A 7,334-nucleotide genomic window follows, 5' to 3' on the forward strand; every position below is an offset into this window, starting at 1 on the left:
ATGGTAATGGCTATATGACTATACCCGGTGTTCTGCCAGATCTCTATTGCTTGCCGAAAGTCTATAGCGGAAGTCACGTGGTGCGCTGCGCAAGCGCACAAGCGCACTTCCGCAAATCATCCGAATCATCGTCTTAAAGTGACAGTTAACTCCAGTAAAATACAGCATCTGATTCTACATTAATTTGTATCCATCTCTTTCTTTACCATTCATTTCCTTTTTTACTATCAATGGTGGCATAGAGTTAGCTTTACTAAATGCCGAGCGCATCGAGGTACAAATTAATGTAGATTAATGAGCGCTGGGGGGTGGCGGCGGAGCTGTATTTTAATGGAGATGACTGTCACTTTAAGAAATCTATACCCTTAAGTGTGCGCACGCGCCGTGTGCGAACTACTGCAGTGGAGGCTGCAGGAATGCTTCGCGGAAGTACGCTTGTGGAACAGATCGCAAACTATAGACTTTAGGCAGAAAACCGGAAAGGACCTGCAGTGCTGACGTCTCAACATCACGTGGATCGGAAACAGGTCCCACAGAGTGTGTTTTTTTTTTACATGGAGTGTGCAAAAAAAAAAAAATCCCTGTAGAACAGTAGAAGTACTCGGAACTCCACTAATAAACTTATTTTGTACGGTTGGGGATGTGGGGGCTGCTGTGTGATGCTCCTGGTTAGGGAAATGGGCGCTGTGTATCACAGGTGTGACTTTATACTGTGAACGTGCTAGTGGTATGCTTTGAGGGATTGTACACTGAGATAGGAGACAGCTGTTTGGATGCAGAAGGCATGACTGTAGTAGGGTGGTGTCTGTGGGTTGTATGTGAGGGATTGTACACTGAGATGGTGGGGGTCTGTGTGGATGCTGAGGGAGGGGGTATCTGGTTGTATTGGGAGGGCTGTGTTTGTATACTGAAATTTGAGGCTGTGTAGTAGGGTGGTGTGTGGGATTATAAACTGAGAAGATGGTGGGGTTGTTTATGGGTGAGAGAGCGGGTATCTGGTTGTATTGGGTTGAGGTTGTGTTCTAAGGAGGTGTCTGGGTTGTATATTGGGGGGCTGTGTTGCATTGTATGCTCAGAGGGGTGGCTATGTAGCAGGATGATGTCTTTAGGTTGTATGTGAGGGATTGTACACTGAGATGGTAGGGGGTGGTTGTGGATGCTGACAGAGGGAGTATATGGTTGCATTGCATTTTGTGCTGTGTTGGATTGTATGCTGAGATGAGGGGTTGTATTGAAGGGTGCTGCCTGTGGGTTTTATGTGAAGGGTGGCGTGGGATTGTACACTGAGATGGGGGCAGCTGTGTGTATGCTGAGGGAGGTGTCTTGTGTAGTTGGACTGTGTGGGATTGTATGTTGTTGGTAGTGTTTGTAAAGGCTATATAACATAGGGGGATTTAACAGGCAATGAGGAAGGACTCACCTGCTCGCTTGCTGAGGAAACCACTCCTATTACTTGCAGCGATCTTGTCCACAATATGGGGAGGAGCGATCGTTATACCATCGCTTGTCTCCATTTGGTACAGTTATTTGCCAGGCAGATTGTCATTAGCACGATCTGGCGTTTGCTTGTTCATTGGGTAAGTACCGGCATTATTACACTCTATTGATATGGGAGTATAGGGATGACTAAAGACCAGAGGCCGCAATGACGCCAGTTCAGGCTGTTTTACTCTCTGAAAAAAAGTTTAAGGTCTACCAATACGCTGTGCATCAATGCTGCCTGTGCCTGCAGTACGCAGCTTTGTTATTGTTTAGTTTGGGTGGTACAGTGTCTTGCAGCAGATAAAGCTAGCTGGAACTGTAAGGAGGAGGGGCTAGCTCCCTGGTCGCTATAGTAACAAGAGCCGGGCACGCTTCCCAAGGACCCTGGCAAATATGGCAGCGGTGGAGCTTAAGACTGCATACCAGACATCAAGATAGATGCGCAGAACAAGGTGACAGCAGTGTGTAATCTATCGATCACCACACACACTGCCCCATACACACACGCCTCACACTACACTGCACCACACACACCTGACACTCACTGCACCAAACACACTTCTCATACATCACTCACTGCCCCACATGCACCACGCACTGATGTATGTGTGTAAGATGCATATAGTGAATGCAGGCTATTAAAGCCAAGTGGTAAAGAACAGGGAGGATCTGCCATATTGGACCAGACTATATCACTTCACTATAATTACCTCATGTTTTTTAGGCCTCTTGCACACAAATGTTATTTTTATTTTTTTTCCATTTACGTTCCATTTTTTGCATTCTGTATACAGACCCATTCATTTCAATGGATCCGCAAAAGGTACTCCGTATGCCTTCCTTTTCCGTTCCGTTCAAATATAGAACATGTCCTATTATTGTCCGCATAATGGACAAGGATAGTACTGTTCTATCAGGGGCCAGCTGTTTGGTTCTGTAAAAAACGGAATGCACGGACGTCATCTGTATTTTTTGCGGATCCGTTTCTTGCAGACCGCTAAATACTGAAAAAGCCATACGGTCGTGTGCAAGAGTCCTTAGACCAGTAATGGTTTCTTGCATGCTCACCTCTTAGGGCATGTTCACACCACCGCTATTTATTTCTGTTCTGCTCCGTTAGATGAGCAGAACAACAAAAATAACGGAAGTTCTGGATTGGGCACGTAAGGGTGTATACATTACCGGACGCCTCAGACAGATGCCATACTGTGGCATCCATCTCCATGGAGTTCCATTGTAAAAAAGTAAAGTATAGGTTATTCCCCTATGCCCATGACAGCACCCTTGAGAGACCGCCTCCTTCATCAGGACAGGAAACAGGAATGGTGGAGAGCTGACAAGGAGGGTCTCTGCCCCTATAGCCTCTGTTCTTGTCCTAAGGATAGGACATGCGGTGGAGAGCTTAAAGATTTAGGCTGCAGGAGCCCAGCGCATTATTGCTAATGTGGGTGTTACCTGGTGCGGCATAAGAGTCCACTAGGAGCAGCCTGCCTAGTCTGGGGCAGTGTCCTTCTAGGTCTCGGACTTATTAATTGTCGAGCTGGTGTTTCAGTGCAGTCCCGGGACTTACTGTTAGGTAGCCCCAGCACACCGGATCCTCCTGGCAGTGTTTGGGAGATCTGGGGCTTGTACTGATTCTTCTGGCTTCCGCTAGCCTTACAGAAGCTGGGGGAGGTCATTTTCTTTGTAGGCACACTCCGTGCGGAAACTGGAAGTTGCGGGTCGTGACTTCTGGTTTTTGGAACACATGTTGGTTCCGGGTAACCAGCGTTTCGGAAGGCAAGAGGGTGCATCCTCCCCATAAAGGCCGCATCTGGTACGCCGGCAGGGACCTGACGTGGTTTGTTTGGACTTCATCCAGGTAGATCAACCTCCTGCTTAGCGTGCAATCAGAAGGATCCCAGACAGCCTTTTAGCATCCCTAGGTGCATATGGACGTTCAATCCGGAGAAATGGAAGAAGTGAGCGGTCAGCGCGCTGATGTACAGGATGGTCATGATGGCAGACCGGTATTCCTGGTGGGGTAAGGGGGTCAATAATGGCCAATAGGATAGAGAAGGCGCTCATAGGGTAAGTAAATTCAACAAATTACATTTCTAATAATAGAAATGGTTTGCTCACCTATTGCGGTTGCATCAATTGGATGTAACTGCAATTGAGAAAAAAAGTTTTTCAGTCGCACATACTTGAGCTACGGCCTGTAAGTATAGTCAGGACACTCGTCTCCACCTTTGGGACTCCTCTTTTTCCTTGTTTCGTGGTCCTCCATCGCATTGATCCCTTTCCACTACACCCTACCTCCCCTCTCCCACCCTCTTGTACACGCCTTGTATATCAAACTGTCACTTATCCTTGCATCTTGATTTAAAAGACAGTTACGCTCCGGTCTCATTATCCCCTTCACCGCGCGATGCAGTCCTGCCCCAATGCTTTCAACTATCCCCGATGTCCTCTATGCGGTCCCCTCAACCACGCCTTCGTACGACCTCCCCGCCCGTCCACTCAGGCATGTCCTCCTCTCCACCGCCCCTCTCAGGCTCCGTGCGCTTTCCCTAACCACACCCCCCCACGGAGGCTCCCCCTATGGACCCTGGCAGCCCCTCCCACCCACTCCCTTTTTTCTCCAGCAGCACGGGCACCGAAGAGGTCAGCGTCTCACACGTGCCTCTGCACACGAGCCGTGACATTCTCCCAGCTTTTCCAGCTCAGGTAAGATGTCCCCCCCCCCCCCCCCCCAGTACTCTGCCAGTGGACATATCACATTTGCCAGCAACATCTGACAGTCTCTTTTCAAATGTATGGTCTGGTTTCGGATATGGTTTTATATGCTAGTATCCTGCATTGTTGTTAATATAACATACAGATTATTCTCATAACAGATTTTATTATAATACATCAGCACAGATACACTATTGTTTTTATTTCATTGATTATGATTATTAATAATTAATTTTTATATATACTTTTTATCATTTCCCTATGTGTATTCTTGTGATATTTACTATTTTATCAGTATATATATATATATATATATATATATATATATATATATATTATTTATTTATATATATATTTCGTTTGTTATACAGATTACTATAGGGGAGCACAAATTTTGTGTTTTCCAACATATGTTTCTCTTTTCTTACCTAATCTTTCTTTTAGACTTGATAAAGGGGACTCTAGCACCCGAAACGCGTTGTCTTACGAATAAATTGAACACTGCTGAAACCAAAATATTGTCTTTGATCGGTTGTTTTGTGCGCCCCCTGCAGTCCACACGCTCTACTTAAGGTTCAGCGTACTTTTCTTCATACCATTACCCTAGTGGCAGGGTGGCTCCTGCCCAAGGCGATCGGACGAATCTAGGCTGCACCAACCGTCACTTATCTACACTCGATCTCCATTGCAGTTGCATCCAATTGATGCAACCGCAATAGGTGAGCAAACCATTTATTTTAGGGGTGCACCGAAATGAAAATTCTGGTCCGAAACCAAAAATTCAGGATGCCCTTGACCGAAAACCGAAACTGCCTTTTTGCCCAAATACTTTTAAAATACTTTTTTTTTAATGATATTTATAACAGTGCCATCCACAGACCCCCCCCACCCCATAACAGTGCCATCCACAGACCCCCCCACCCCATAACAGTGCCATCCACAGACCCCCACCCACCCCATAACAGTGCCATCCACAGACCCCCCCACCCCATAACAGTGCCATCCACAGACCCCCACCCACCCCATAACAGTGCCATCCACAGACCCCCACCCACCCCATAACAGTGCCATCCACAGACCCCCACCCACCCCATGACAGTGCCATCCACAGACCCCCCCCCCCCCCCATTGCCGCTCCAGTACAGACTAGTTATAAAATGTGTACAATTAATAAGGATTCTATTCATGAGGCCCCCTCTGCAGTAGAACATTCAATATAGCCACATCCTACTCACAGGGCTGTTATCTTAATGCTGGCCGGCCGGGCAGACGAGCGGCAGCGTCACGACTGTCGTCACATGCCTGCGCCGCCTCCTTCATTCAGAAAGTAGGCCGGGCACATGACGTCAGTCGTGACGCTGCCGCTTGTCTGCCTGGCCGGCCAGCATTGAGATAACAGCCCTGTGAGTAGGATGTGGCTATATTGAATGTTCTACTGCAGAGGGGGCCTCATGAATAGAATCCTTATTAATTGTACACATTTTATAACTACTGGAGCTGGGGGCCGGAGCACAGTGAACGCACCGACCCCAGCTCCTCCTCCCAGTCCCTCCCCGCTATTTTCTGCCGATATGTATCAATATCGGCTGAAATGGATTAGGTGCATTTTCGGCCACCTGAATTTCGGTGCACCCCTAATTTATTTTATTAGAAATTCTATTTGTTGAATTTACTTACCCTATGAGCGCCTTCTCAATCCTATTGGCCATTATCTGCTGTATGTCCCTGAGTCCTTCAGGTAAAAGAGTTTAAATAACTCTGAGATACGGCGGCTCTAGGTATCCTCCTTTGGTGAATCCGACACCTGACAGAAAAATACACTGATGGAATACAGTCAGCATCGTCTGTCCGAACGTAAAAAACTTACACACATCTGGACAGAAAATGAAACTAACACCACCAATCGAAACAAACTGGTTAATGATATGCCGCCGAAAGAAACTATCGGAACGAAAGAACTAGCGAACCTATTCTTCAAACTAGAATCATCCCTGCAAGAAGAGATCCAACATCATTTGGACTTGATATTACTCAGGGCCTACCTCAAGGAGGCTCTAGTCCCTCGTGGCCTACGATGGAAACTAGAGTCCATTCAAAAATTACGCCGCCTTTACCCAGGAGTGGGACAACTACACGCTGAATTGCGCCAGGGGCCTGATGGAACTCCTTTGTAAAAAACGTGAATTGTTATGTCAGTACCTGAAAGAACAGATACAACAACAGACTAGCCACCTAACCACCTTCAATACACATATAGAATACACGAACTTTGATAGATTCATCACAGGTCGACTACTCCAATTAGAGCAAGAAACTATCCACAAAAAAAACTGGCAAACTCTGTAGGGACAGATCAGATTTTCTAAACGGCAATATCCAGTTCTTGTCCAAAAACAACCCCCCCCCCCATAAATACGAAAAATACCTATAGCAGCAGGAATATAATTGCTAGTGCAAGTAGCATCCAGACAAATGTAGCAAACCTATCACAAGTGTCAATATAAGGGGACAGTAATAGCCATAAACCCCATTTCAGACCATCCACTCACAATACCCAAACATATACCAGATATCGCAGTAGACTAGAAAACCTTCCACCTGACAAGTCAACGAACACTGGGGCCCTACCTGCTCAAACCCATCATCGCCCAAGTAAAACACAGACCTCCCAGCGATCTCGTACGGGTCCTGACGTACGCGCAATTACACACAGACATCCACAAACGCCTTTACCCACAAAGTTAGGCGCATCGACTAAGGCCACGCAGCCCACCCCCTCCCTGCCCTTGTCTGACCTACCAGTATGGTTCACGCCACCATCCATTCCGCCATTATCGACATTTCGTCCCCCCTCAAGTCCGCCTTTGGACCCTTCGCAAGGTTGTCCCATCAATCTACCTCCTACTTTCTTTTCTTCATTGCCCACAATATTGGATCCCACTGAGATTGAACCTTCTGTATTAGAGAACTCTTTAATTACTGTACATAATACAAGCACTTCAGACGACACACAGATCTCTTCCAATCATGCTTTGAACTGATTGGTCTCTTTTTTTAGCGCTACCCGGGGCTCTGACCCAGGAAGCAACGTATGTTCTGAAACGACCAGCAGGTGGGGCGAAGATGATCGTGGA

At 46.8% G+C, this 7,334-nt stretch overlaps 1 protein-coding gene across 13 annotated transcripts in view; it reads right to left on the bottom strand.

The window, feature by feature from the left end:
- Nucleotides 1–82, bottom strand: part of LOC122945246 (asparagine synthetase domain-containing protein 1-like) — a 178,292-nt gene extending 178,210 nt beyond the window's left edge. For 12 of the 13 annotated variants that reach the window (XM_044304253.1, XM_044304254.1, XM_044304250.1 and 9 more), the window contains exon 1: nt 1–58. This exon is cut by the window's left edge and continues 129 nt beyond it. The gene's annotated coding sequence lies outside the window, so the exon portion shown is untranslated. The other variant, XM_044304251.1, reaches the window with a different exon arrangement.
- Between the last annotated feature and the right edge of the window lie 7,252 nt (nt 83–7,334).

Source organism: Bufo gargarizans, chromosome 8 (assembly GCF_014858855.1).
Source record: "Bufo gargarizans isolate SCDJY-AF-19 chromosome 8, ASM1485885v1, whole genome shotgun sequence".
Taxonomy (NCBI): Eukaryota; Metazoa; Chordata; class Amphibia; order Anura; family Bufonidae; genus Bufo; species Bufo gargarizans.